Source organism: Oryctolagus cuniculus, chromosome 16 (genome assembly GCF_964237555.1).
Source record: "Oryctolagus cuniculus chromosome 16, mOryCun1.1, whole genome shotgun sequence".
NCBI lineage: Eukaryota > Metazoa > Chordata > Mammalia > Lagomorpha > Leporidae > Oryctolagus > Oryctolagus cuniculus.
In genome coordinates this window covers 40514590-40540196 of record NC_091447.1, presented here as the reverse complement: position 1 = coordinate 40540196, position 25607 = coordinate 40514590, and the positions used below count along the sequence as shown (strand labels likewise).

General features: G+C 42.0%; 1 pseudogene; it reads right to left on the bottom strand.

Annotated features, from left to right (window-relative positions):
* Positions 1-24044: 24044 nt before the first annotated feature.
* LOC138845814 (general transcription factor IIH subunit 5 pseudogene) lies at positions 24045-24388 on the bottom strand (annotated as a pseudogene).
* Between the last annotated feature and the right edge of the window lie 1219 nt (positions 24389-25607).

Genomic DNA, 25607 nt, shown 5'->3' with positions numbered 1-25607 from the left:
GTGGCTCACACCACAGAAACTTATTTCTCTCCGTTCTGGAGGTGGGAAGCCCAAGAACAAGGCATCCGCAGGTTTGGTTCCCCCAGGGCCCTTCTCCCAGGACTACAGACGGCCACCTCCTTACCCAGTCCTTGCTCAGAGTGTCTGTTTGGGTCTGAAGTTCCTCCTCTTCTAAGGGCACCAGGCAGTTGTACTGGTACCTGCCCCAGGGATCTCAGGTTGACTCGGTCACCTCTTTGAAATCTCTATCTTCAACTGCTGTTTGATTCTGGGGAACTACGGACACTTCAGTGTTTCCGTCCCAGTCCCATCCAATATGTGAAAAGGCAGAGACCGGTGGAGACCATGGCTTGCCTTGCCCTCATCCTATAATTTTGGGATTCCCAGCATTATGGATCGTAGCATGCTCATTCCACTGGACATTTTCAAACCATTGTGTCCCCAAATATTCAGGCACCTAATGGAAGGTGTCCTGTTCTGTTGAAAAGCCTAAACATTCCTCAAGACATCTGAGAGATCATTGTGATGAAAGAACATAGAAAACTATTTAACAGGTTATAAATTCTTAACATACATCCAGGCTTATATGAATATATTCATTATTCATTGATTTGATGGGAGTGACATGGGAAACAGCATGAGCTGTGGTGGGAAGCAAAGCAACCTGGCGGTGGGTAAACAGATCCATGGAAAGTGGGTACAGAGAAGCTGTCAGTGCTGTTAACGTCAACACCTCTTAAGATGCCTACACAGTATTTTCAGTAAACTTATCCAAACAATCATTTTAATTACAAAAAGTATGGCGTGGACACCACTCACTGGTCTTAAATGTTCAAAACCAAATGTGTCAATGTCGTATCTCACAGTATCTTGCAGTTTGAGAAATAGTTTTTCAGTGTTTTCTCTTTCATTTCACATTGCCTTCTTCTAGTCTTTAACTCCGTTTGAGGAGGTAACACAAAAATTGAATAAAGCAACAATTAGAGGAGTATTTGTAGTCTGCTTTTGGCATAATCACACAGTAAGCAACAGGATCAGAATAGCAGACAGAAAATTTCTGTGAGCGTGGGCAGGCCACATACCCATTGCAAATGCCTACAGAAACTGCATTTACCTGCCTACCCCGCCACATGGTTGTTGTGAAGATCAAATAAAATCATACACGAAGAGGCTCTGACTTTTGTCTCTTATTTTTTTTTTTTTTTGTAAGATATTTTATCATTAGTTTGATTCTTTTTTCTGGGCTATTAGGTCTCCTATTTTGTTCAAGGTGCTTCTTCCTCATTGTTTCTTTTTAGAAAGCTGCTCCATGAACTAGATCTTTCACTGATCCTTGTACCGCACTGCCTCTCGGAAGGGTAGTGCCTGTGTTCTGGAGACTCTTCCCATCATGCCGGGTGCAGAGTGGTACAGCCTTGTTGCAAAGGTCACTGTTCGCGTATTACCTGAAGATCCAAGCCTGACTCCTGTGCACAGGGTGACTTACGGTGCAAGCAGCATCAGGGACCAGAGGTCCCACTTGCATTACAGCATACGCCACACATAATTCTGCTCCCAGCGTGCACCATCTTCCTTTAACAGTTTGAATAATGTAGCAGCAGAACAGACAAAGGAAGTAATTTGGGAAACAAAACCAACTTGTTATTCAGTGATGCATAACACTGAGAGCTCCCAAAGTGCTCTTTGTCCTCAGTATATTTTTATCCCTTTATTTTTTTTTAAGATTTATTTATTTATTTATTTGAAAGGCAGAGATAGAGGGGGGGGAGGGGGTAAAGAGGTCTTCTGTCCACTGGTTCACTCTCCAGATGGCCACAACCGCCGGAGCTGCGCTGATCCGAAGCCAGGAGCCAGGTGCTTCTTCGAGGTCTCCCACATGGGTACAGGGGCCCAAGCACTTGGGCCATCTTCTACTTCTTTCCCAGGTCACAGCAGAGAGCTGGATCAGAAGTGGAGCAGCTTGGACTCGAACCAGCACCCTTATGGGATGCCAGCACTGCAGGCGGTGGCTTCACCCACTACACCACAGCGCCGGCCCCTACATTTTTATCTTTTTATGAGATAATTAACAATAAAATTAACCTGACAAATGCATGCTCTACTGTACTTTATGAAGGGTTTTATACTTTAATCCCTACAGGATCTTAAAGTTGGAAGGGCAGAGTCTAGTTTAAATTTTGTGAAATGAGAGAGTAGATTTTAAAAATAGACTAAATAAGTTGTTCAGGATTATATAATCAGAGATGGGCATTTGGCACAGGGGTCGACTTCACTCGCTGCCCACATTCCACTTTACGCTGCCCAGGTTTGGGTCCTGCTGGCTCTGCGTCTGGTTTCAGCTTCCTGCTAACTTGCATCCTGGGAGGTAACAAGTGATGGTTCAGGTGCTTGGGTCCCTGGCACCCACATGGGAGACCTCGCTTTCAGTGACCCAGCCCTGTCTGTTGGAGGCATTTGGAGCATGAACCAGCAGATGCAAAATTTGTCTGCCTGTCTCTGTCTCTCTTTGTCTCTGCCTTGTGCCTGAAGCTCCTATCTTTGATTCAATGTTGTTCTTTTCTAGTCTCCTTCAGCAAACATGCTCTGAAGTCACATACAAAATCTCAGGCAGCCTGGATGCCCTTAACTCTCTGTCTCAGCAGTCTTCTGGTTTGAAATGGACAACATTCTTGAGTTTGTCCAAATCAAACAGGTGCAATCCTGAGCAAATTAAAAACAAAATAACCACAATGTCACACAAAAATGAAGACATCCCGTATTTATTAAAACATATTCTGCCAAAGGCAAGATCCCCAAGATTTTCTGGTAGATACATCTGTTCATTGAGTAAAATGCCACAGTTGTATGCATCTTTTCAGCACGTACTCCTGCTGTGCAGGTAGCACACGCTGTCCTCATTTTGTTTTCACTGCAGGATTGCTGACTGTTTGCCCTGAGCTCAAAGTGCATTCTTTGTTTCCCTGGTGATCAAGCACCTCAGCCAAGGGACAGTTCCACCAGCTTCAGTGACCTGGTCAGCACGGAGGCAGACTCTGCCATCCACTGTGGAGTCTTCTAAAATAAGGACTCCAAAGGCTACCTTGGCCAAGTCCACTCGTATTTATCTATAAACTCTGTCCCCGGTTGCATAAGAGGGGACGCTGTTCAATGTCAAATCACAGCACTTGTTGTAGGACAGCCACAAGACCTGCTACTAGCTCTGTCTCCTGCTTATGCGGTGTGAACAGCTGGAATGCGCAGCAGCGATATGGCTGCCTTCAAGGCCCAGGCAGAGGGGATCACTTTTAAAAACTGTGAAAGAACTTCATGTGCAAAGGGAGTTTATGTCCTTATTTTCACATTATGCTGCATCTACACAGAGTAAAGAAGATGGAACTTCGGCAGTTATCTGGTTAATGTGATCCATGTCAATGGACAATCTGGCTGATTTGGCTTTCAAAACGAGATTTTAGCAACAAGAAGTGAAATGCCAAGAGAGCTCCTAATGAATTTTCTGTAATTTTTAAATTAAATTGCAGCGCCTGATTTTACTTTCCAATTACCACATGATGTTTCAATGGTATTGTTGCAATAATAGCACTTTGTTCTTTAAGAGTCCTTTGCACTCAATTAATCCCAAGTGCACTTGAGCATACAGAGGTGATCGGTCTCTATCCAGTCTTATGAAATGAATGTGAGCTGCAAACATTGGTGACTTTGCTGCATTCACTATCGTAATTATTCTCTGTATTCTAGTCAGTGATTGCTCATTTCCTTGAGAAACTTCATATATAAATTATATATTTAACATATACTTATGTATTTAATTTTATGCATATTAAATATCACAGTTTAGGAGATAAACATTTAGGAGATAAAAATTTAGTGCACGTTAGTCTGAAAGTATTAAGCCGGACACACCTTTTTTCACTGTTGAATTGGGTTGCTTCTTCTGTTACAATGTTCACTCATTTCAGTGAATATTTATTAAGCACATGATAATTGCATTCCAAGGACCAGCTTTTAGGTTGCCTTCTGTGAAACTGTCAAATCTGGACCTGTAGAGGCCAGTGTTGTGCTACAGCCATTGAAGCCGCTGCTTGCTACACCCTCGCCGCATATCAGAGTGTAGGTTTGTGTCCCAGCTACTCCACTTCCAATCCAACTCCCTCCTAAAGCATCTGGGAAAGCAGCAGATGATGGCCTAAGCCCCAGGGCCCTGCCACTCATGTGGGAGATGACCACCGAGTTCCTGGCTCCTGGCTTCAGCTTAGCTTAGCCCCCAGCTGCGACAGCTGTGAATGGAATGTTCTCTCTCTCTCTCTCTGCCCTTTAAATAAATAAATTCTTAAAAATGAAACAGTGTCTCTCTTATATTTGGTTGATCCCTTGGAAACCTGGTTAAGCATCTGCTACTTTATATCTTTTGACCTACATCCTGTAGGGCAGAAGTGGCCACTTATTAAAGGGCTAGATCTCTTCTTTTTTTTTTTTTTATAAAGATTTACTTTATTTGAAAGAGTTACAGAGAGGCAGAGAGAGAGAGAGAGAAGGAGAGAGAGAGAGAGAGGCCCTCCATTCACTGGTTCACTCCCCAATTGGCCACAACGGCTGGAGCTGTGACAATCTGGAGCCAGGAGCTTCTTCCTGGTCTGCCACATGGGTGCAGGGGTCCAAGCACTTGGGCCATCTTCTACCGCTTTCCCAGGCCACAGCAGAGAGCTGGATCAGAAGTGGAGCAGCCGGGACTCAAACCGGCGCCCACATGGGATGCCGGCACTTCAGGCCAGGGCGTTAACCCGCTGTGTCACAGCGCTGGCCCCAGGGCTGAACCTTTTCTACTGAGAAATATGAAGTGAAGAAAGGTGCTGAAAAAGGGAGTTCAAAACTGAAAGCAATGTCCAGGCTGAGATGAAGGTGGAAGATTCCTGATAAAAGGGAGCCAGGCAGCAGTGCTTCTGAAGTGAGCTGGTGAGGCTGGGAGATGTCCATCGTAATCAGTTATGGAGCAGGAAGTCCAACCAGTTATGCATTTACACATTGAGTGATGGATGCCTGGGAATTCACGGTGCCGGTCCTCAGATGAGCCTCTGAGTCCACGGCTTGGGGTGCAGGCAGATACATCCACATGGACAGGCCCAGTTCCGATGCAAGGCAGGCACGGAGCCCTGGACGTGATCGTTTGGCCCATGCCAGTCACCAAGCCGAAGGAGAAAATACGCCAAGGGAAATGGATGCCATGACTGGAAACCTGGACGACAGCACCTTTCAGGATAAAAGGAAAGTGATATGGGAGGTAGACCAGATCCAGCAGGGAGACTTCTGTTTGTGGACTAAAACGGGTCAATCGGTCGGGATCAACCCCTCATGATGTAAACATGTCTATATTAAGCATAAAACATAAAAAGACATTCTTATTAATAATACTGATAAAATCCTCAAAGACATCAATGAGCTGGGAAGAAAATAAGGAATTATGAGGCTGATGAAGAAAATGTTTGGGGCCGGCACTGTGGCATAGCGGGTAAAGCCGCTGTCTGCAGTGCCTGCATCCCCTATGGGCGCTGGTTCGATTCCTGGCTGCTCCACTTCTGTTCCAGCTCTCTGCTGTGGCCTGGGAAAGCAGTGGAAGATGGCCCAAGTCCTTGGGCCCCTGCATCCACGTGAAAGACCTGGAAGAAGCTCCTGGCTCCTGGCTTCGGATCAGTGCAGCTCTGGCTGTTGTGACCAACTAGGCAGTGAACCAGCAGATGGAAGACCTCTCTCTCTGTCTCTCCTTCTCTCTCTATGTAACTCTGACTTTCCAATAAATAAATAAATCTTTTAAAAAGGAAAATGTGAGCCTGGAAGCTCAGTGCAGTCACCCCTAGGCCCCGGCGGTCTCTGCAAACTCGTCCTTTGCTTTTGCTGTCAAGGCCCAGAGCATGCTCTAGAAGAAGAGCCAAAGAGGACCGCCCCTCAGAAGAAGCTGGCTCCACAGAACCGCACCAGCCTGGCGAGGACCACCCAGGTCAGGGCCTCACCTTCCCTGACCCAAAATAACCCCAGGCAACTGTATCGGTGCTGAGCAGAGCAGAGGGACAAGAAAGTCTCCCTCGGAAGCTGCATTTGCGAACTGGTTTTTGTGGAGATCTGCAGTCCCCGTTCTTATCACCTAATTTTAGTCTAAGTTGATGCAGTAATGCCCCCGTGCTCCTCGCAGAAATGTACAGGCAGATACTTCCTGAAAGAACACACCTTCATGCAGGATCGCAAAGGTACCACACAAACAATGTTTCAAGGACAATTTGCAGAGCACGGAATAATTATGTTCTACAAATTTAATAAATAAGGAACATATTCGGAACTATTGACAGAGAAAAGGAAACTGAAAATAGCATAGGGGATTTTTAAAAGAGTGAAATATATCTGGTAGAAATAAAAAATATAATGACTATAGACTTAAAACTAACCAACAAGAAAATACACAATCCAATGAAAGAGTAGGCACAGGGCAGGCTTATGGCAAAGTCGTTCAGATGCCCACATCACATAATGCTCCGGTTTGTTTCCCAGTTCTAGTTTCTAGTTCAGAATTTCTTCTAGTACAGACCCAGAGAGACAGCAGGCGATCAGTCACTCAAGTGTTTGAGTCCCTGCCACCCACGGGAGACCTTGTATTGAGTTTCTGGAACTGGCCCAATCCTGGCCCTTGCAGGCATTTGTGGAGGGAACCAGAGGATGGGAGCACACTCTGCCCCTCTCTCATATTTTAAAGAAGGAACCAAAAGATCAGAACATATACCTCACCAAAGAGGATGTGCAGGTGGCAAATAAGCATGTGAAAAGACACAAAACATCACGTCATTACGGAGTTCCAAATTAAAACAAGATATGACTCTGTCCTTCTGAGAATGGGCAAAATCCAAAACCATTGAAACCACCAACTGTTCTGCATGACTCTGTTATGTGAATACATGGGATCATGCACCTGTCAAAACCCACAGGAGAGTGAACCTTGCTGTGAACTTTGCAGAGGGTGGAAGTATTTCATGTTGATATCATACAGCTGACTGATTCCTTCCTTCACGGATCGTGCTTTTGGTGTTGTGTTTGAAAAGCCATGCCCAAGGCTACTTAGATTTTTTTCCCTACATTACTTACAAGGAGTATCAAACACGCCCTTCACAGGAGTTCTATTGGACAGGAAAAAATGAAAAGTGTGAGGCACTATTTAAAGAGAAAATGGCTGAGTGTGTTTCAGAAGTGAACAGGAAAGAAGGGACAAGAGCAGCAGAACCAGGATGTGTCCACTCTACTGCGTACCTGTGCAGGAATTAGGGATAGAAGGCAGGGACTGGTGTCATGTTTTCTTTATTGCTTACTGAGAGTGAGAGAGTTTGAACAGTTGGTTGTGGTCCCTCACTTCCTTCAGGGGTATTGGGGGAAATTACTCTGGGGGCAGGGAAAGTCCACCAGCTAACCCAGTCTAATCCCTGTGTCAACGGCAATTCCAGACAAACATTTGCTAAGAGGATTGGTCCTTATTTACAGAGCACCTTAGCAGGACTTCTTCACTGAGAACTACTTAGAAAATACACCTGGAATTTATAGATCTATGACATGGGGGTCTCTGAAGAATATCACGTTACATTACCCTGGTGTATAAAATGAACGTAGTGCCTAACTGAAACACTCTGGGTATGGAAGTGAACCTGAAAACCCCCATCTGAAGTCTCATCGTTGATTCTGGGTCAGAGAGTGCATGATGTCTGGTGTGGGGAGGAATGACCCACGGAGTTGCCCTCGATGCTGTCATATTGATCTGCTTTGCCCATCCTCTTGACTGCAGACATCCTGGGATCAGTAACAACGAGTACTGGGCTGCACAAGAACTCTTCAGGCGAGTCTCATTGGACAACTTGATCAGCCCACTCATGAAATCAACAAAGGGAAGCTCTTGCTGGTGAGATGCTTGGTGCCATGGAGGTAGACTAAGTCCTCAGAAGTTGTCCTGCAACATTCTAGAATCTGAGAATATCTTCCTGTTAACTCTGCTATCAAATATGTCCAATAACAAGTTAAGAAAATAGCTTAGGGGAAAAAACTCTAAGAACAAAGTTGGCATTGTGGTGTAGTGGGTAAAGCCAGCACCTGTGATACCAGCATCCCAGATGGGCCCAGGTTCATGATTCAGCTGGTCCACTGCCAATCTAGGTCCCTGCTAAAGGCCTGGAAAAAGTAGTGAAAAATAGCCCAAGTGTTTGGGCCCCTGCCACTCGTGTGGGAGACCCAGATGGAGCCCCTGGCTCCTGGATTTGGCCTGGCCCAGCCTGGTTGTGGTGGCCATCTGGGGAGTGAACTAGCAGGTGGAAGATCTCTCTCTCTCTCTCTCTCTCTCTCTCTCCCCAACTCGCTCCCTCCCTCCCTCCCTTCTCTGTAACTCTGACTTTCAAATAAATAAATAAATCTTTTAAAAAAAGAGAAATGTAAGAACATGTACCAAAATAGTAGTAGTAGTTATCTGTGGGTAGAAACATATGGGATTATGTTCACTTTTTTCCTTTATCTATTTGCCAAAAATATTTTAGAATTCAATATATAGTTCCTTTTATAAATCAAAAAAGATGAACTTTAAAAGCAGTAGTAAATCTTGTATGATACACATTTGTCACAACTATGTTTGTGTGAAAAGTATATTGCAAAAAGACTGAAAGGAAACACACCATATGTTACCTAAGATATTCTTGAAATTGTTGGGATCTGACTGATTTGTTTATAGTTTTCAGTGTTTCTAAAATTTTCATAATGAGTGTGATTTATCTTTGTAATGAAAAAAGCTAAATTACAATGAAAATAATGCAATTTAGAACAGATTTTAAACAGAGAATTTCTACCCTCTTGTCTTCCCCTTTTCAACCCAATTCTCCCTGTAAAATGACTGTCAATATTTAATAGAGAAATGTACAAAGCATATTCAGGAAGAAGTTAATTATCTCAGACACCAATGCCATTTTTCTTTGTCCAATTCTCTAAAAATGCCTTGAAATTGGAATCCTATATATACTAATCTTGTCTATGAATATTTCATTTGGGCTATTTGCAATGATAAAGATATTAATCTAAGAATTTCACGGGGCTGGCATTGCGGCAAAAGGGGTGGGCCACTGCCTGTAATGCCGGTGTCCCATATGGTTGCTGGTTTGAGTCCCAGCTTCTCCGCTTCCAATCCATTACCTGCTAATGTACCTGGGAAGGCAGAAGAAGATGCCCAAGTACTTGGGCCCATGTACTCAACTGGGGGACCTGGAAGAAGCTCCTGGCTCCTGGTTTAGGCCTGGCCAAGCCCTGGCCTTTGCAGCCATTTAGGGAATGAATATGAAACAGTGCATGGAAGGTCTCTCCCTATTTATCTCTCCTCCTCTCTCTCTGTAATTCTGCCCTTCAAATAAATAAAATAATTCTTAAAAAAATAAATTGAAAAATATCTTGTTCACTGTGGGGAGCAACTTGGACTAGACTGTTACTCGAATTAAGACTTATTCTATACATCTGCTCTCCCACAATATGGCGCTGGGAGAGGAGTAAACTTCTACACAGCTGCCTCTCACCAACTTGACAAGCTGTAGGACCTGCTCCTGATTGGAGGAGAGCAGCGTACTCGGCGTGTGGGTAGCAGAGTTGGGATTGGTGGAAGAGGACTATAAAGGAGGAGAGAGACAACATGCACGAGGAACATCTAAGAGGAACACCTGTGCAGCCCCCGAGAGAGCCAGCCGGCAGTGTGCCGCTCCCCCGCGGAAGTGGGGAAAGTGGCAGGGGGAACCACCCTTCCACGGAGGTGGAAGAGACGGTAGCCAACCCAGGAAGAACCAGCAGCAAACCCGGGGAGGGCTGAGCAGACAAAAGAACAGCGCAGGGTCCTGTGTCGTTCCTCCACGAAGACGGGGAGCGACATAATGGTGCCTTGACTTGGATAGGAAGCCTAGGCAGGGTTTAGTGTCGTTCCTCCACGAAGAGGGGGAGCGACAGTTCACTACCACACTAAGAATAGATTTGTATATACTTTCTCTAAGCTTTGTAGTCAATGTTAAAAAACATGATATTTCTAGTTTACATCTCCAACAATATAAGGTAAGGCCTCCCCTCCGTCTTCTTTCATCATACTCTAAGATCTAGAGGAACTTGCGGAGAATAGTCAGTCCCATGCTTTTGTTTGTTTGTTTTGGTGTTGGGGTTGGGGAACAGCAGGTTGAGGGAAATGGCTCAGAAATAAACAGACTCAAGAACATAGATCCAAGCCCATGTGGTCATGAAGGTTTGCTTAGTCCTGTGGGCACAGACGAAACTTGGCCAGCATCTACTTGAAAAGACAATCGTGCTGCATAAATCTAACACCATTATTCATTCATACATTCATTGACTAAATAGTCCTGGCAACAAGTGTGGGATGGGGGATTCAGAAGTGTTCAGAGCTGAGCAAAATCCACAGTCTCTGAACTTATTGAATCTTACATTTTAGTGGGCAAAAGAGAAAGGCATTAATAAAATAATCACAGAATTAACTACATGTTTGTAATTTGTGGTGATGATACAAAAGTTTCTGTGGACAGGAGGACCTGGCTTAGACTGGCAAGTCAAAGAAGTCCTCTTTGGAAGATCTTTTTGAAGTCACCTATTAGATCTCTTAGTTTCCTTTGGTGATGTCTTGTTTGCCTGGTTGTTTGTTACCTGTAGCCTTGCATTTGTGTCTATGCATTCAAACAGCAAATCTCCCCATCAGTCTTTGTAGAGCAGTTTTGGCAAGTTAAAGTCTTCTATTAGTTCCCTAGCTGATGGGATTTCCTCCAGGATCATAGTTGAGTTGGGTTGGAGCTTATTCATCCCTGGGTGGATGGGGCTGTCTCCAGGAACTTGATCCATTTAGCAACAATAGGATGAGTGTTTGCTTCAGGAATCCCAGATAGCAAGCCCGTGGCTGACCAGTGCAACTTCCTCCTGGTTGTTGAATGGATCTCTGGGCAGAGACTAGGAGGGCCTGGAAGAGAGTCAAGGAAGGTCTGTTTGGAAAAGACATCTGCCGGCACCGCGGCTCACTAGGCTAATCCTCCACCTTGCGGCGCCGGCACACCGGGTTCTAGTCCCAGTCGGGGCGCTGGATTCTGTCCCAGTTGCCCCTCTTCCAGTCCAGCTCTCTGCTGTGGCCAGGGAGTACAGTGGAGGATGGCCCAAATGCCTGGGCCCTCCACCTGCATGGGAGACCAGGAGAAGCACCTGGCTCCTGCCTTCGGATCAACACGGTGCGCCGGCTGCAGCACGCTGGCCGTGGCGGCCATTGGAGGGTGAACCAACGGCAATGGAAGACCTTTCTCTCTGTCTCTCTCTCTCTCTCACTGTACACTCTGCCTGTCAAAAAAAAAAAAAAAAAGACATTTAACTGAAACTGGAGGAAATCAGACGGAACAGGATGGGAGAGATCCTGGAGGAAACCTCTGGGGTTGAGTATCAGAGAAACTGTAGATGACCAGGACCCAGAGCAAATGAAAGGGCTTGGCAAAGGTTGAGGAACTCATTTTACTTCAGGATTTTTATCCAAGACCAGTGGAAAATCATTCAAGGATTTTGTGCAAAGGAATAAGCCTCTTAGAGAAATAAATACAAGTGAATGCCATTTAGTATTCGAAGCAGTCTCGTGGCAGGGTCGAGATATTAGATTCCATGACTTTGGGGACATAACTGTGCATGGTCCTCAGGCTCAAAGTTAGAGTCCATGGAACCAACCCCTTCCTGTAGCCCAGTGGTCACAACTGCAGATTTTGAAGGCGGGCTGCCCTGAATCTGCCACTCTTCAGTGTGTGACTGTAGGTAAGCTCTGAAATTGGTCCATAGGGAAGAATAATTTGTTGTGAGCGCTAAATGAATAATGCATACAAAAGGTGAGCATGGTGTCTGGTACATAGTAAATGATCAAAAATAATAGCTGTTATTTCCTGACTCACCACCGCTGGGAAAGAAGAAAATCACCACACAGTGGACGTTTGCGCTGCTTACATAAGCTGACGTGGGATGTGTTTTTAGTGAGCTAAATTGTACTCCGCGTCTTCAGAGTAATGAGCCAAATACATTAACCGTTCTGGAAACAGATGAAGCCTGACGATTTTGACTAAATATAGAGATAATTAGAGTCTAGACTCTGTTGATAGGTTTGGGGAAGCCTAATAAGAATAATCATGCCATAATAGAATAATACACAAGGCTAAAACGAATCAGGGATTTCACAACACAGATGAAAAACAACTAATTTTATTCATGTCAGAAATACATTATTAACTGAATCATCTTAGCATCATACAAAGTTTGTTCTATGTTGTAACAGCTCCCTAATAGGGTAAACAATTAGGCCTTTGTGTTTTGCTGCCAAAGCCTTTTCTTTCTCCCATGGATAGTTGGGTAAAATTCTCTAGTCAGATAGAACCTCATTCTGTAGTTTTATGCTATGCATGAAAAACACTCATTCTTTGGAAATGAAAGGTCCTTACAGATATTTTTATTCAAAGCCAGAGAACAAGTTTCTATAGGGAAGGTATTGACTTTTTTTCTGGGTGACAAAGCCTGATTTACATACAGGTTGCTTATCCCAATCCAAAAATCTGAAATCTTCAGAATCTGCAACTTTTTCAATGTTGACCTACCACAAGTAGAAAATGTCAAATGATAGAACTTTGTTTCATGCACAAAATTATTTAAAGTTGTATAAAATTATCTTCTCACTATGTGTAAAAGGTACATATGAAACACGAATTAAATCTGTGTTTAAACTTGGATCTCATCCCAAAGATATCTTATTTACATTACGTGTGTGTGTGTGTGTGTGTGTGTGTGAATTTAAAGAAAAACAGTTCTGTTGTCAAGCATTTTGGATAAAGGACACCCAACTGTGTTTGCATATCATTAGGGGAACAATTCATCTTAACAAGAGAGCTCCATATAAATAAATGTCACAGTCAAGGTGTTACATGGAAAGCAGAAAAGAAGATGCTGCAAAATACTGGACTCTGGGCCAGCCTAAGGACAGAGAACCAGATGTAAATGTTAGAACTACAGGGCTCCGGGGCAAGGTTTGTGGAGCAGGGGTTAGGCCTCTGCTTGGGATGACTGTGTCCCATATTTAAATACCTGGGATAGAGTCCACCTCTCCCTCTGATCCAGCTTCCAGTTAATGCACGTGGGAGGCCTCAGAAAATTTGGTTCCTACCATCCATAAAGGAGACCCAGATGGAGTTCCTAGCTCTTGACTTTAGCATGGCCCAGCCCGTGCTGTTGTGGGCATTTGAGAAGTAAACCAGCAAAGGGAGGATCTCTCTCTCTCTGTATGTGTGTGTATATATATATACATATATATACATGTATATATATATGTATATATGTATATATATGTATATATGTATATATGTATATATATATCTGTCCCTATCTCTGTCTCTCTTTATTTTTATCTCTATTTCTATATTTATCTCTATATATTTTGTCCCTATCTATCTCTATCCCTATCTCTATCTCTATCTCTGTTTCTGTCTCTACCTCTATCTCTATATCTGCCTTTCAAATAAATTAAAAAAAAAAAAAGAAAAAGCAGAATCACAGGACCCCTGTTCATTTCCAGTAGTGTGAGGGAGGTAACAGGACATACCCAGTGCTGCTATTTTCATTTTAGGCTTTGCAGTCAGGGTGAAGTTCAGGGTCTGAAATATCAACTAGAACTGTGTATCAGCTAAAGGTGGTTTGGAGCTGTGGATAAACCAGATGCTGTTCATGAGGGCCAGCTTGGACGCTGATTGGTGTGTGGAGCACAGTGCACCACCACTCCTGGTCCATGGTGCGTTTTTCAGTAGCCATTATTAACATAAGAAAGGTAAAGACAACAGCGTGAGGTGAGTTTTTGGTTTTGTTTTAGGGATTTCTATGCAAAATATTTGTCTGCTCTTTCTTATATGACATGAAGATGACAGAAGATGATTTTTTTTTTAATTAATGTTCTTAGGTCAAAAGTTCTTAAGATTGTCAGCTTCAGAATATGTAAATATTGATTTTCTTCTTTTGCTGAAGCCGTGAGATCTAATACTCCAGGATTCCCTAGGATAGAATACATGCAGCAGTGATTGTCAGTGAGATTGGGGTCAAAACTGGCCTTTTAAGCCAAAGCATTGAGCCCCATGAGACCAGATTATCACAGACATATACTGGAGACTCTGGTTTGAGTCACAAGTGAAGGCTCAAGCTGGGACAACCAGGAAAGGGTTAACTAATGGTTTAGTGGCATCTTATGAAAACAGATGCTGGCCTGGAGCTAATCTGCAGTTGAATTCTGGGCTACTGTGCCAGCTGTTAATCTGTCAGAGAGATGTGGGAGAAGGTGGGAGATGGGAGATGGATACTAAAATGGAGTTCATGGCCGGGGTATTGGGACACTCAGTGAGTGGCCAGGAACTTTAAATACTCAGAACAGCTGCTTTTTACCAATCAAAGGTCTTTCCATATTTTATAATAGGTATGGTCCCCTTTTCCTGAATACAATTTCTTGGTATTTAGAATGATACAACTCCCTTAAATACCAGCAGGGAGAGTGTCTGAGGACTTTAGTAAGCTGGGCCTGATATTTGCTTTTCTACACTGTTTTGTAATCCTTTATGTTCAACTTTTCACATTACCAAAGAAATAATTGGCTCAAGTTTGAAATAACTCTTGTTCTGGAGGTTACTATGAAATCACTAATGTGCCTGCTTTTTAGCCCTGGTTAACTTTGCCGTGGATTAATGCACCAAACACACTCTTCCCTTAGCAAAACATCAAGAAAGCCAGCTCAGCCTCTTCATTCACCTTCTTCTCCAGGTGCTAACTACACCAATTTGGACCTTGTGCTTAGTAGCAGTGAATCTTTCCTGCTTATCGTATTTTTCTTTATTTCTAGAGGAAATAAAGAAAAGGCACTGGGAAAATATAATCTGTCTCAAAGCCATTGGAACTTAGTAAGACAATAATGAGACGCATGGGCCCTCCATTCTCAATGTTTTTGCTATCCCCAACCAAGAATATTTGTGTGCTTAGTTCCTTCTCATTTATCTCTGAACTATCACCCTGTTGGACATCTTTGAAATCAGCTATTTAGACTACTCAACATGTGTTCTCAGAAAAATAACTTTCTGGCCGGCGTCATGGCTCACTAGGCTAATCCTCCACCTTGCGGCGCCGGCACACCGGGTTCTAGTCCTGGTTGGGGCACCGGATTCTGTCCCAGTTGCCCCTCTTCCAGGCCAGCTCTCTGCTATGGCCTGGAAGTGCAGTGGAGGATGGCCCAATTGTTTGGGCCCTGCACCCACATGGGAGACCAGGAGAAGCACCTGGCTCCTGGCTTCAGATCAGCATGATGCGCCGGCCACAGCGCGCCAGCCGCGACGGCCATTGGAGGGTGAACCAATGGCAAAAAGGAAGACCTTTCTCTCTCTCTCTCTCTCTCTCACTGTCCACTCTGCCTGTCAAAAAAAAAAAAAAAAAAAAAAAAAAAAAAAAAAAAAAAACCTTTCTTTATACTAATAGTACAGCATTCCAGAGATTGTACTTATATCTTCAAAAAGGCAGTCACTAATACTTAATTTGCAGTCAAATTCCAAATGGCCTTTTATTGTTCTGTGGTTACTGGGTTGGAAATATTCACAATCTCTTCAATGAATTGTACTGTAGTTATGATATCCTTTAACATCTTCAGATAAAGTGTTATGTCAATTCATTATAATTAAAATGCATTATTAGAGACTCTATTTGCTTTTGATATATTTAATATTTTTAATTTGCAATGTATCTCTATCTCTAATTGCTATTTCTCAGAATTACTCTATGAAATGAATGAAAATTATACTTGTGTACCTCATTCCTTTGTAATAGGAAAGAAGTGAAAGTGTAGAAGATTTGTTTTGTTCACAGAAATCAGAGGTGAAAATTCTATGCCAGCAACTCCTAATTCTGGCAATATGGTAACACTAGAAGACTTGAAACACCCTGGACTTGCTGGATAGGTGGTTCTAAGAAAGCAAAAAAAATTCCCAGGTCCATAAAGACAAGATTACTGAGCTGATGCTTCAAAAGTGTCCGTGGTGAGAGCGAGTGTGTTGTTCTTGGTAAACTGAAGCAGAGTTTAGTTCCCATAACAGGATAGTACATGAGAGATTGGACTTGAACTGAATGTCTGATTCCTCTCCAAATTCTTATGTTGGAGTCCAAATCCCTAATGAGAAAAATATTTTTTTAAAGATTTATTTATTTATTTGAAAATCAGAGTTACACAGAGAGGGGGAGAGAGAGAGAGAGAGAGAGAGAGAGGTCTTCCATCTGATGGTTCACTCCCCAGATGGCCGCAACGGCTGGAGCTGTGCCGATCTGAAGTCAGGAGCCAGGAGCTTCTTCCAGGTCTCCCACGTGGGTGCAGGGGCCCAAGGACTCGGATCATCTTCTACTGCTTTCCCAGGCCATAGCAGAGAGCTGGATCAGAAGAGGAGCAGCCAGGACTAGAACCGGCGCCCATATGGGATGCCGGCGCTTCAGGCCAGGGCGTTAACCCACTGTGCCACAGCACCGGCACCGAGAAAAATATTTTAAGATGAGATCTTTGGAGGTATTTAGGGTTGTGTGAAGTCATGAGTCATCAAGCAATTAGTGCTTTCATGAGAAAATACAACAGTGAATTGCTCTCTCTTTCTCTTCACCATATGAAGGCACACAAAAGGGTAGACACCTGCGAGGTAGGGAGGCAGAGAGCCCGGGCCAGAGCTATCCCACACTGGCACCCTGCTCTTGGACCTCCAGCCTCCAGAACTGTAAGAACAGAAGTTTCTATTTGCTAAAGACAACCCGTCTACTGAAATTTGTTATGGCCTCCTGCAAAGCTAATCCTGAGCCCAAGTGAGGAAGAAACTTGGAACTGTTTTGTACATAAATCTGATGCCTGAAGGATTGCACTTACAGTTTTAAGTATGTTTAATTAAGCCACAAAAGAACTGAAACCCTAAGAAGAAATAAGAAAATATATAAAAAAAAAATAGCAGACACATTAGAAAAAAGAGAATAAGAAAAATATAGAAGATAAAAATGTTTGTTTGACAAATTAGCAGATAAGGAAGCTGAATAATTGGTGAGCAGGAGCTCACGAGTAGTCTGAGGACATTAGATAGAACATTCTACCAGGAAATTGTGAGATGTAAATAGGAAGCGGATTGACAGTTAAGAAACACGAAAGAATTAGAAAGTCCCCATACCCCAACAGGCATCCTGCTTTGTTATTTTTTAATTAAAAAAATTTAAGGTTTATTCATTTATTTGAAAGGCAGAGTAACAGAGAGAGAGAGAGAGAGAGAGAGAGAGAGAGAGATCTTCCATGTGCTGATTCACCCCCCATATGGCTATAACGGTCAGGGCCGGGTTTGGCCAAAGCCAGGAGCTTCTTGTGGGTCTCAAGCTACATGGGTAGCAGGGTCTCAAGCACTTGAGCCATCACCCTCTGCTTTCTCAGGTGCATTAACAGAGAACTGGATTAGAAGTGGAATGGCTGGGATGCTGACTTTACTGGTAATGCCATGATGCTGGTCCCTACCAGGCATTCTAGAAGAATAGAACATAAAAAAATGGGAGAGAACCTGCCTTAAAAGGCTGTGAAAAATTTTTAGATGTGAGGAAATGCATAAATACCTAGAATCAAGAACTACAAAAAGTCCAAGAGGAAAAAAATTTTAAATCTATACCTAAGGGGCCGGCACCATGGTTCACTTGGTTGATCCTCCACCTGCAGTGCCAGCATCCCATATGGGACCGGGTTCTAGTCCTGGTTGCTCCTCTTCCAGTCCAGCTCTCTGCTGTGGTCCAGGAAGGCAGTGGAGGATGGTCCAGGTGCTTGGGCCCTGCACCGAATGGGAGACGAGGAAGAGGCACCTGGCTCCTGACTTCGGATCGGCGCAGCACCAGCCATGTGGCCATTTGGGGAGTGAACCAGCAGAAGAAAGACCTCTCTCTCTGTCTCTCTCACTGTCTATAACTCTACCTGTCAAATTTAAAAAAAAAAATCTATACCTAAATATATCACATTGAAGCTGTAGAACCTAATTTTTTAAAAGCAACCACAGACAAAAGTCATTTGACCAACAGAGTCACAATTATTTGACAAAAACAAAAAATTATCCAACGGAAAACCTGAAACTAGAAAACACAATAATAAATCCCAAGTGCTAAGAAAAAGTAAATATCCTTGGCTATATTGTTATCTGAAAATCTGTTTCAAAGACTAGGAACATAGCCCTTAAAGGCCCCTGCTAAACCAAACTACTAGGAGTGTAATAAAAGAATCAGTGATGGGTAATCACATTAATAATAATGGGAATACAAACATTAGCAATGACAAGGGTGACAAATTTGAAGAAATAAATTCAAGTAGAAAGGGACTACTAGAAAAAAATAGAATGTTAAAAAATCAACTTTGGAGTTAAAACATTCTATGATCCCTTTAATTGTAGGAATAAACTAAAATATTGATTAAGTTTAGACACTTTTATGGCCAGAATTCATGTGGAAAGTTTAAAGATGTTACTAAAGGAAGAGAAATAGAATGTATAACTTTTAAAGCAGGGTCAGAGATGAATAAATAAAATTGTCAATTAAATAGAATCCTGAAATGGAGAAAAATAAAGACATGCTAAATAGAGTATATAAAGTTGTACAAAGCAATCCAAATATATCCATAAATCACAGTAAGTGTAAAATACTAAACTCATCAGTAAATTATAGAAAGTATTAAAACAAATTTTGAAAATGTCAGCTCCACTGCTTATAAGTTACACATAAATATGGCAGAAAACCTGAAAGTAGGAAACTATTCCAAGAAACGTAAAACAAAAGGAAACTTGTATAGCTATAATATACCTGACAAAATAATAATCTTTAAGTAAAATAAACCACCAAGGATATACAGAAAGTATAACCTAAATAAATAATAGCCTAGAGTTATAAAAAATAACCAAAATTACAATAAAAATGGACAAATCTGTAGCCATAAGACTTTCATAGAGTTATTTCTGTAATTAATGAAACTGACAGATGAAAAAGTAAATATGTAGTAAATGTTGGAAAATTAATGAGTTTGATCTAATTTACATATATAGAATCCTATACCCAATAGTTAAAGATCACACATTCTTTCTTTTTAACTTTTATTTAGTAAATATAAATTTCCAAAGTACAGTTTATGGATTACAATGGCTTTTCCCCCCCATAACTTCCCTCCCACCCGCAACCCTCCCATCTCCTGCTCCTTCTCCCATTCCCTTCACATCAAGATTCATTTTCAATTCTCTTTATATGCAGAAGATCAATTTAGTATATATTAAATAAAGATTTCATCAGTTTGCACCCACATAGAAACACAAAGTGTAAAATACTGTTTGAGTACTAGTTATAGCATTACTTCACATTGAACAACACATTAAGGACAGAGATCCTACATGAGGAGTAAGTACACAGTGACTCCTGTTGTTGATTTAACAATTTGACACTCTTGTTTATGGCGTCAGTAATCTCCCTAGGCTCTAGTCATGAGTTGCCAAGGCTATGGAAGCCTTTTGGGTTCACCGCCTTCGATCTTATTCCAACAGGGTCATAGTCAAAGTGGAAGTTCTCTCCTCCCTTCAGAGAAAGGTACCTCCTTCTTTGATGACCTGTTCCTTCAACTGGGATCTCATTCGCAGAGGTCTTTCATTTCGTCTTTTTTTTTTTTTCCCCAGAGTGTCTTGGCTTTCCATACCTAAAATACTCTCATGGGCTCTTCAGCCAGATCCGAATGCCTTAAGGGCTGATTCTGAGGTCAGAGTGCTGTTTAGGACATCTGCCATTCTATGAGTCTGCTGTGTGTCCTGCTTCCCAATCATACATTCTTTTAAAATATATGTACATCATTTACAAATGTTGAACACATAATATTTCCAAAAAAAAAAAGTTTTAGAAAGCATCTAGGGTCTCCATTGGGTGGGTGATATTCTCAGGTCACCATGATATTACATGAAAAATGAGTAGCTGAAAGCCATCCATCTGTTTACCAGTTTGAAAACATACCTCTAAATAATTATGTGTCGATGATGACATTGTAACACCAAAATGTAGGAGTTGGTGCTGAAATAATCTTTAAAACCACTGAGTACACATACTAGGGAAAAAAGACGATTGCAAATTAAGAAGTTGTCTGACCAATTTAAAAGTTTAGGAATAGGAGCACTTACAAGTTAACAGGCAGGGCAAGAAAGATGAGATTCCTATACTACAAATTTGAGATACTCACTTATCCCTATCCACTCCTAAAAGCACTTAGCTCATGAATATACTACTTGGTGGTAACACACAAAAATTAGACTTTGAATTCTGGTGCAATCACGTATGCACGGTTGTGGACACATTGATTTTTCTGGGACTCATTGTTTTCATCTGTAAAATGGGAATCATAAAACACAGGCAGGTCTCATCATCCAAGTATTTTTTATCCAAACTTTTTTTTTTTTTTGACAGGCAGAGTGGACAGTGAGAGAGAGAGACAGAGAGAAAGGTCTTCCTTTGCCGTTGGTTCACCTTCCAATGGCCGCGGCCGGTGCACCACGCTGATCCGATGGCAGGAGCCAGGAGCCAGGTGCTTTTCCTGGTCTCCCATGGGGTGCAGGGCCCAAGCACCTGGGCCATCCTCCACTGCACTCCCTGGCCACAGCAGAGGGCTGGCCTGGAAGAGGGGCAACCAGGACAGAATCCGGCGCCCCGACCGGGACTAGAACCCGGTGTGCCAGCGCCGCTAGGCGGAGGATTAGCCTAGTGAGCCGCGGCGCCAGCTTTTTATCCAAACTTTTATTGGGAAATAATACCCGTGGTTCTATGAAAACATTGACTAATGATCTGTCCTCTTCACAGAACTCCTGCTCAAGCATCTCGGTGATGCTTGGCATAGCTGGTGTTGGTTGGAATCTCACTGACCATCCAATGTCAAAAACTCTCTGCATTTTCAGAGAACAATAATGAGCATTAAGAACATAATGTGAAGTCTGCACTGGCGTGTCCTCAGTTCTCGGGGCATCCTGCAGATGCCGTCTGCTTAAAGCTCTTCTCTCCCACCCCACTTCCCTGGGTACAATTTAACCCACAAATAGAGAGCAGTTTCCCTAGTAGATCTCAGTTGGTCACTTCAATTGAAAGTCAGTCTTGGTCCACAGCAATTGGCCATAAGAAGTTTTTTTTTCACTGGGACTCGGTGGGCTTCCTACAACTAATCTCCAAGCCATGGTGTGAGGTAGCAAATGATTACCCAGGAGGATTGGCCCACCCTTAATATGGACTTCACCATGGCTCTCACATGTGAAGTATTTGTACCATTTTTACCTCCACTTACACCAGTGATACAGTTTCCAGAAAACTTGGCACTCTGCTATGCTAAAAGAGGAAACAAATTTGTATTTCACAGTTGAATATAGGAGAGTTTTAGTTATAATATTATTTTTAAAAATAATATAATGCAAGTTGCCAAGAAAACACAAAACACTAACAGAGCAAATGATGCAGGATATGATGAGGTCAGTGAAAATGGAGAACTCTTTGAATCACACATAAAATCATTAACAAATACCCTGCCGAGTTATTCTGTGTTAATACTCAATTTATAAAATTGGAGGATAAGCAGTTGGTGCGGTGGCTAAGACATCACTTTGGGTGCCCACATCCCATGATGGAGTCGTAGACTGAAGTCCAGCTCTGCTTCCCATTCCAGCTTCCTGCTGTTGTGTACCCTGGGCGGCAGCAGATGATGGCTCAAGGTCTTCTGTCCATGCCACTCACATGGGAGATCCGGATTGAGTCTACAGGTCCTTACTCTATCTCTCTCTCTTTCTCTCTCTCTCTCCCCACCCATCCCTCCACTGCCTTTTAAATACATAAATAAATATAAATTAAAAAATTGATAACAAGATAGATATTTCAAAGAATAATTTTAATATAAATTTCTGAGGAGAAGAACTCAAACTATAAAATCAACCCTCTATGATCATACTGAAAATACTAACCTAAAATGAAGAATATTGTACTAGACCATCATGTAGTTTTTTTGCCAAAAAAAAAAAGCCCACTGAAATCATTCTTTGTTCATTTTAAGAATTAGTGGAAATAGTTACAGGTGTGTGTGTTGTATATGCTGTTGATGTAAGATAAAATAAATGTGTGTCACAATGTTAATCATTTTTTAAGATAATGTTCTAATCAACCCTTCTCTACTCCACCCTTCAATCAGCAAAACACAATTTACTATGAGGTAGTGGTTTCCACATCCAGTGAGATCTTTCAAATGGTCTTTCCCAGCACCTGTTGTACTTGGGTAGGGAAGGCCTCATGAACCTCTATTCAGGATTGTTGTGAACCTTAACTGAGATAACTTATGTATGACAATGTGCCTCACCCATGGCTGTCATTCAATAAACATTAGCACTTAACCATCCTTGCTAAGTTATGAATCTAAAACATTAAAGATCTCCATGCAAACTTTTAATGTAGCTTTCCAACATTGTTGCCCAATATTGTTCTCCAGAAACTCCACCATCTTATCCAAATTAAAGTCCTGTCTATCTTCCACATATCCCATCACAGTCAATCTCATGGGAGTTTTTTTTTTTTCTAAAAAACCTTTCTACATGTCCAGAAACTATAAGGTTCAGCTTTAAAGCAACTTCTTGAAGAAGCCCTAATCTTAACACTCCAGTTGACAGTAAACTTTTCCCTTGTATTCTGTATTCTCATAGTATATACTCTTTGATGGCACTATCACATTCTTCCCAGGAAGTGTTACTTTTATTTTGTTTCCCTTACTAGATTGTAATCTCTGTTAAGAGTACTCCCCATGTTTTAAAAATTAATTGACATATTTCACTCAGCATGATTTTCCAGATTCCTCCATTTTGTTGCAAATGACCGGATTTCATTGTTTTTTTACTGCTGTATAGTATTCTATAGAGTACATGTCCCATAATTTCTTTATCCAGTCTACTGTTGATGGGCATTTAGGTTGAAAACAGGTCTTAGCTACTGTGAATTGAGCTGAAATAAACATTAAGGTGCAGACAGCTTTTGTGTTTGCCAATTTAATTTCCTTTGGGTAAATTCTAAGGAGTGGGATGGTTTGGTTGATGGTAGGGTTATATTCAGGTTTCTGAGGAATCTCCAGACTGACTTCCATAGTGGCTTGACCAGTTTGCATTCCCACCAACAGTGGGTTAGTGTCTCTTTTTCCCCACATCCTCACCAGCATCTGTTGTTGATAGATTTCTGTATGTGAGTCATTCTAACTGGGGTGAGGTGAAACCTCATTGTGGTTTTGATTTGCATTTCCCTGATTGCTAGTGATCCTGAACATCATGCTGAGTTAAATAAGCCAGTCCCAAAGGGACAAATATCATATGTTCTCCCTGATCACTGACAACTAATCGAGCACCAAAAAGGAAACCTGTTGAAGTGAAATGGATATTATGACAGTGACTTGATCAGCCCTTGTCCTGACTGTCGATGAACAACTTAATACTTTATCCCTTTTAGTATTTTTTTGTTCTACTTAATACTATTGGTTGAACTCTTTAATTAATACACAATTATTCTTAGGTGTTTAAATTTAACTGAAAAGTGATCCCTGTTAAATGTAAGAGTGGGAGGAGATGTACAGTTTGGCACATGCTCAGTTGGACTTGCCCCAAATGGTAGAGTTAAAAACATGCCAGGGAATTCCAATTCAATCCCATCAAGGTGGCATGTACTAGTTTTTTTTTTGTTTTGTTTTGTTTTTTTTTTTTTTGAGGATTTCGTTTTTGTTTTTTTAATTCTAGTGTAAAACAAATCAGCTCAGGGTGTTTTCCTGAATAAATGATCCCATGGTCTTTTCTGCAGCATTTGCCTCATGTCTGCTCAGTCACATAAAACACGGAAAACACTGGGTGGGGACAGTCTTTCACATTGTTGCTTGCAATTCCTAAGTGGTCAGTATCTTTATTTTCACTTCTGGGTAAGAGAAAAGACATTTTCGTCCATTAATTCACCTACTTGCTCCTGGAGGACGTTAACCAACTCTGCTATTACGAAGACATGGGTGTCATCAATGTCTTGAATGATGAACTTCTTCCCTAGGGCATTGGATTCATCCAAGTACAGCAGAAACTGCTTCTTGGCAGGATCACATTCTATGAGCACTCCTTTCAAGACGTTGACCATCTTTGTCCAGCCGGAAGGGGCAGAGGATCTCAACCAAGCTCACCCCACCGGCTTGCCCCAAACTCGCCACGCACCGCAGCCCACAGACCTGGCGGCTCCCAGACGTCCCGCAGCACGCGCCCGGGCAGCTCACTAGTCAAAGTGATCAATTTCAGTTCACAACTGATCACACTGATAGGATTAAGAGTCAAAGGGATCACATAAACAAGACTAGTGTCTGCTAATACTGATAGAATTAAAAAGGGAGAGAAAGATCCAACATGGGAAGTAGGATACACAGCAGACCCATAGAATGGCAGATGTCCTAAACAGCACTCTGGCCTCAGAATCAGCCCTTAAGGCATTTGGATCTGGCTAAAAAGCCCATGAGAGTATTTTAGGTATGGAAAGCCAAGACACTCTGGCAAAAACAACAACAACAAAAACAAAAACAAAACACCTAAATGAAAGATCTCTGCGAGTGAGATCCCAGGGGAAAAAAAATGGGCCATCAAAGAAGGAGGTACGTTTCTCTGAAGGGAGGAGAGAACTTCCATTTTGACTATGACCTTGTCTAAATAAGATCGAAGTCGGCGAACTCAAAAGGCTTCCATAGCCTTGGCAACTCATGACAAGAGCCTAGGGAGATTACTGATGCCATAAACAAGAGTGTCAAATTGTTAAGTCAACAACAGGAGTCATTGTTTACTTACTTCTCATGTGGGATCTGTCCTTAATGTGTTGTCCAATGTGAAGTAATGCTATAACTAGTACTGAAACAGTATTTTTATACTTTGTGTTTATGTGTGGGTGCAAACTGTTGAAATCTTTACTTAATATATACTGAATCGATCTTCTGTATATAAAGATAATTGAAAATGAATCTTGATGTGAATGGAATGGGAGAGGGAGCAGGAGATGGGAGGGGTGCGAGTAGGAGGGAAATTATGGGGCGGGGAGCCAATGTAATCCATAAACTGTACTTTGGAAATTTATATTTACTAAATAAAAAATTAATTAAAAAAAGAAATCTTAATATATACTAAATTGATCTGCATATACAGAAAATTGAAAATGAATCTTAATGTGAATGGAATGGTAGAATGGGAGATGAGAGGGTTGTGGGTGGGAGGGAAGTTAGGGGGGGAAGCCACTGTAAATCAAAAGCTGTACTTTGGAAATTTATATTTATTAAATAAAAGTTAAAAAAATTGACATAAACATATATTTTTTAGGTATAGTGTGAAATTTCAATACATGTGTACAATGTGTAAAGATCAGATCAGGGCAATTGGTGTATCCATCATTGCAAACATTTACCATTGTGTTGGGAACCCCACTGACACTGTAACTTGTGGATT